This window comes from Cynoglossus semilaevis, chromosome 9 (assembly GCF_000523025.1).
Source record: "Cynoglossus semilaevis isolate Cse_v1.0 chromosome 9, Cse_v1.0, whole genome shotgun sequence".
Taxonomy (NCBI): Eukaryota; Metazoa; Chordata; class Actinopteri; order Pleuronectiformes; family Cynoglossidae; genus Cynoglossus; species Cynoglossus semilaevis.
In genome coordinates, this window is record NC_024315.1 from 1,499,700 (window position 1) to 1,505,058 (window position 5,359).

The 5,359-nt window shown below is 45.4% G+C and overlaps 1 protein-coding gene and 1 long non-coding RNA gene across 2 annotated transcripts in view; both read right to left on the reverse strand.

Moving 5' to 3' along the window:
• gna12a (guanine nucleotide binding protein (G protein) alpha 12a) overlaps positions 1-5,359 on the reverse strand; it is a 13,127-nt gene that overhangs the window by 2,504 nt on the left and 5,264 nt on the right.
• Positions 1,817-3,773, reverse strand: LOC112487496 (uncharacterized). The gene is made up of 2 exons (XR_003050626.1): positions 2,826-3,773; positions 1,817-2,769 (listed from the first exon to the last, which is right to left on the reverse strand). It is a non-coding gene; the product is annotated as an uncharacterized LOC112487496 (long non-coding RNA).

The following is a 5,359-nucleotide window of genomic DNA, read 5'->3' on the forward strand; positions in this document are numbered from 1 at the left end:
TTGGGGGAGGGAGAGATTAGTGAGTGAGACAGACCGTGGTCAGTCTGTCGTGTCAGTACAAACACAGACTGAACCTCCGCTAAAACAAATCTGCTTTCCTTTTTCAGTTTTTTTTAAAATTTTTTTTAAAGAATATGTTTTTAGAATTTCACCTTTTGTCAGAGCGACAGTTGAAACTGAACTGATGGAGCTGTCACTGCTAACACTGACAACCAGGAAACGTGACCTCTGTGTGGGTGAGACGCGACCTTGTGACCCTTCCACTGACCCACAATGTTAAAGCAGTAGGAAACAAAGGCAGACACTGACTCTGATTGGCTGAGCAAACCATGAACAGCCGGGGGGACTGTGTAGAGCAGAGAGAAGGGACTTCCCACACACACACACACACACACAGACGGGTAATTTCACAGAGATTTGATCTGCCATCAGCAGAAATCAAACTGCCTCAACATTCAGGCCGCGGCAACATCCAACTCTGGAACATCCAACGTTGGAACATCCAACGACATTAGAAAATAAACGAGTTTTGTTCAGTTTTATTAACGCACGTTGAGTGGCTTGTACTGTAGATCCACTGGTTATAAAAGTGTAAAATACAGCTGTGATGAAGAGTGTGATGAAGAGTGTGGGTGTTGAATGAAACGGTGGAATGTGTCTGTGTTCAGGGCTGTAAATAAAGGGAGATTAAAAGGATTTATTACAGAAAGAGATCAAATTCTCTGTGTGTGTGTGTGTTGTCACAGGTGTGTGAGTCACCAGTGTTCTGGACTGGGTGTAGTCGTACTGACGGTGTTTTTAGGGTTTGACTAGAAATGATTGGTCCAGTGCAGTACTTCAGACTTCCTGAAGGTGGAGACCAGAGTAGACGAGGTGACAGTGAACGAACCAGAAATTAATGAATTTAATTGTTTCAACAATGTGATTGTTTGTTGATATTTTTTCTTACACCACCGCTGTTGTGTAAATAAATAACAGATTGTTTGGGTGTGCTGTGTCACAATGACTAATATTTCAGTCTCTAAACTCTTGTTTTGTCCTGAACATCTACGTAAAGATCGCTGCAGTTTTTCTTACTTAGTTCAGGTCGTGTTGACGACCGACGCCAGTTCACGGCTGTTTGGACTGGAAAAACAGGGACAACGACATTATTTTCAATCTGAAAATGTCATTTCCAAATACAAACACAGTAGCAAAGCTGTGCCCCCCCCCATGGCCTCCCCCAGGCGTCCCAGTTCCTCCCACACACTACAGACTCCTGCTCCACCGTCAGCGTACGATCCTCAGCCTGTTGTTCCGTGTGTTTCTGAGTTGTTTGTCTTTTTATCTTCTGGGTGTGGTGGGAACTGGGCCGACTCAGCCAGTAATCCCCACGTGTGTTCAGCTGAGAGTTTGTCAAATACTTCATCTGGTAAAAAAACAAACAAACAAAAAGCCCGCCTCCTGTCAGGGCCGTGCTGTTTGTTCTTCTCTTTGGCTCCATGTTTAAATTGATTTATTAAAACATTCCTGGAGGAGAAGTCCTTTACATTCTCGACTCTCTCCCCCTCCCCCCCCCCCCCGCTCCTCTATAACTTTCCACTCTCCTTCTTTCTTACTCTAATCAGACCGACTCCACTCTCCCCCCTCCTGACTCCCCCCTCCTTCCCCTGTGGCCCGTCTCCAGCCGTGCCTGGGAAAAGCTGACTGTGGTATCCCCGGAAAACCTCTCAGAGTGGAAAGAGAGAAGTGAAAGCAGCATGTGTTAGCAGCTGTGGAAGAAGGTGGTGGTGCTTTTAAGTGCGTTTTTATGTTGTTATTATTATTATTATTATTATTATTATTATTATTATTATTTGAAGGAATAACCTTCTTACGTAGAAATCATCAACGGGTCTCGACTTCCCGACAGTTCTCGTCCTCCTATAATTCACTGGTTTTTTTTAGTAGTTTTGAAAACATTCAAGCAATTTCCCTAAATCTGGTAGATCCTGTAGCTTTCAGCAAACAGGAAGAACGCTTTTGTTTTTTTTCATGGGTTATTCTGAGCCACTGAGCCACAGGAGAATTGAACTATTATTTTAGCTGTAATTCTCGTAATTGTGTTGATTCCATCTCAGGGTCATGCTTTAGCTGTTCAAAAATAAATAGGATTGTGGAAAAATAATGTAAAATGTCTGTCCTGAATTTTCCCCTAATAAAGTCGAGGCCGTTCACACTGCAGTCAAGAGAAAACACTGTCGCTTTTTGACTTCTTTAACCACAGCAAGATCTCAAATCTGGGCCACGTCCAGCTGAGGTTCACATCAACTAGACTGGGATATAAACTGTGGTGCATGAAAAGATGACGACCTTTGACCTGAACTCATCCTCAGACTTTGACCTGGACACAGTGACAGCAGCTCATGCTAATACACAACAACACACACAGACTCATGCTACAGAGAGCAATCTGCTAGTTAGCGATGATGCTAACTAACCAAACATGATTAGCCATAATCTGTCTTTGTGTTTGTAACATTATTTAACGCAGACTTCACTGTTTATTCTGGAACGCAGTAAATCTACGGCTAACGCTGTCCTGTTTTTGTTCCTTGTTATTGTTTCGCCTGTTCTGTGTCAGTGAGAGTTAATGTGATCAACTCTGGAGCTCTGTATGAATCTGAACGTCTTTGTTCTTCAGGGTTTTTGGTAAATGTTGTTTCTGCTCTTTCCAGTTGAAGTCTGATTTTGATATTTTGATAGGAGTGACTCAACCCCTGGGTCCAGGGTCTGAGTTTGGCTCCAAACCTACAGTAGAACACGTCAGTCGTCCTCTGATGTAGGTCGGGATCACAGAGTAGAACCTACAGTAGAACACGTCAGTCGTCCTCGAGTAGAAAGTAATAAATGAGTAATAAATGAGTCGTAATGATTCACCTGAAGTCAGGAGACACTGAGGTCGACTGTGGAACCTGTTCCAGCACCGAGCAGTAAAATACCTCAAAGACAACAGATCTACGACGGTCGTACAACCTGATGTGAATCAAGTGACCTGGTCGGTCACTGAAGACGTGACGTGACACAGAACAGGCTCTGTGTTCAACTCCGAATGACAGAGGTGTCGCCAAGAGATGTGTATTTGTGCTGTGACCTCTGACCCTGGTCCACAAAACATTGTACCTTGTATTTGACAAGAATCACAGACGACAACAACCTGATTTTCTGGACATGGTCAGTAGGTCAGAGGTCGGTCGTCTGTTTTATGACGATGAATATCGTCCATCATAAAATAGTGTTTGTATTTGCTAAATGTTCTTCTTGTTATTAGGATGCAACATATTTTTTGGGGCAATGAGTTGATGAGGTGTAGATCCAGTTGTTAATTTAATTCTTGATTTAAAGTCTTGGCTTAAAAGATTTGTTTCAGCAGCCTCGTCCTTTTGGACACTGTGTACAAGTCTGTGCTGCTGCTGCTGCTGCTGGTTTTATCACAGAGCAGCCACAGATAAGACATGGCAGTCTGACCCTGGGCTGTGCATCGACATCCTTCCCTCTGACTCACACACTCAAAACAAAAACACACACACATACTTTCAGCGAAGTGAAACTCAGGCGCCGGCAGCTTCCGTCTAAACTCCAGAACATTTTGGCGCTGATAAATATGTAACAAGTCGAAGGTTAAATTCACAGCTCCGAGCAGAGGGTAACAAATAAAGTCTGTCTGCGAGACGTGGAGCGCGCGGTGACGGGCGCAGCAGCTGGTGGCGGCGTTCCTGTGAGGCATCGCCTCCGTCGACAATGTGGTTAAGTGATTATTCCATCAAGTGTCATTAACAACCTGTCACTGCACATTTGTGGACACTTGTCGGAGCAAATGGTTCTCCAGTGTTCTGCTGTTATTAATTTAATCTGAGGCCAGCGGCCCATTAGATGTAGCTGTGAAAACAACAGACACCGTCTGTGAAGAGGACAGACGGCAGCGAGATGTTGAACTGCCTTCACTGGAGTTTTTAAATGGTAAATATATGTCTCAGTTTAGAGGACACACAAAAACTGAGCTGGACTTTATTGGAACGAACCACTGCTGTTGATCAGTGCTTGTTTATAATATTAGGCCTGGAGGATAAACACTCAGACGTTAATGTACGAGGCCGTTCAGATGATGTTTGGAGCAGCGTAGCGTGGAGGATGAACCTCTGCAGGGCTGCGCTCCACCGGCTGCCATTACAGTCAAGAGAAAAGTCATTACACCTTTGGAAAGTTGCCAGACAGTGAAAGGAAGGAGGGAAGTTACGGAGCAGAACAAGAAAGACTTCCCGAGGCTTCACTTAACGCCGCGCTCCTTCACGGAGTTGACGTGTTGAACATTTCTCATGTTATCGCGCCCCTTCATCCGAGGCTTAGGGCATTCCTCAGATTACTGCTCTGTGGTTAATCAGTTACCAGGAAGATGGCGTCTGCTGACGTCACCCGTGTGATGTGGAACTGTTTATGGTTTGAGACGCAGACTGGAGTGTGACCGTCCACTCGTTTAATTACACGTTTGTTGACGCCGGTTTAATGAGTTAAAGCTCGATTAACATGTCGGCAACATGTCAGACGTTGAGTAATCTCTGCGTAAACATGACTCTTCAAACGGACGTTATGAGAGGATTAAAGGAAATGACCTGTTGTTGGAGGTCGCGACCCCTGGGAAGGATTGTAGGAGGTTTGAAAGGTAGAAAAAACACACAGTGATGTGACATGACGTGACGTGAAGAAGAATGTCGTCTGTTCTACTGCTGACTACACTGGTCCACTGTACCAGGACTATCAGGACTGATGCTAACGCTGGTGTTTGGGCTTGAAGTAATAAGTCTTGTACTGAGGTAATAATGTTGGGGGGCAGGGGGGGGGGGACAGGAGGGAGGTACACTGTCGACAGTTCACCAGTCAACAACAGGGCCGTGTGTAGAGACGGACGAACTAATCAACCTGTGGTCGATCTAAGTTGATCTAAATCTACAGGTTTTTTTGGACCGAGAGAAAAAAACAAATACTTTGGACGAGACCATCAGTACTGTACTGTACTGTACTGTACTGTACCAGCACATCAGAGATACCTTTATCTCTGTGTGTATTGGTGTGAACTGCTAATGTGTACAAGACGTGTGAGCGTGTGACAGTCAAACTGTAGGGGGCGCTGCTTAAAAAAACAAAACACTCACCAGTTGGAACTCGGCCCGTCGTGCGTAGGCCTCCTGTATCCCAGCGTCGGCCCACAGTGCACACAGGGCCGTCACGTACAGCTGGAACTCACTGGGCTCCACGCCCGGGGCCCCCACTCGCCCCTCCCACGACATCACCAGCATGCCCTGCTTCTCGTTCTCGCAGCTCTGCCAGCCGATGCCCACCTTGG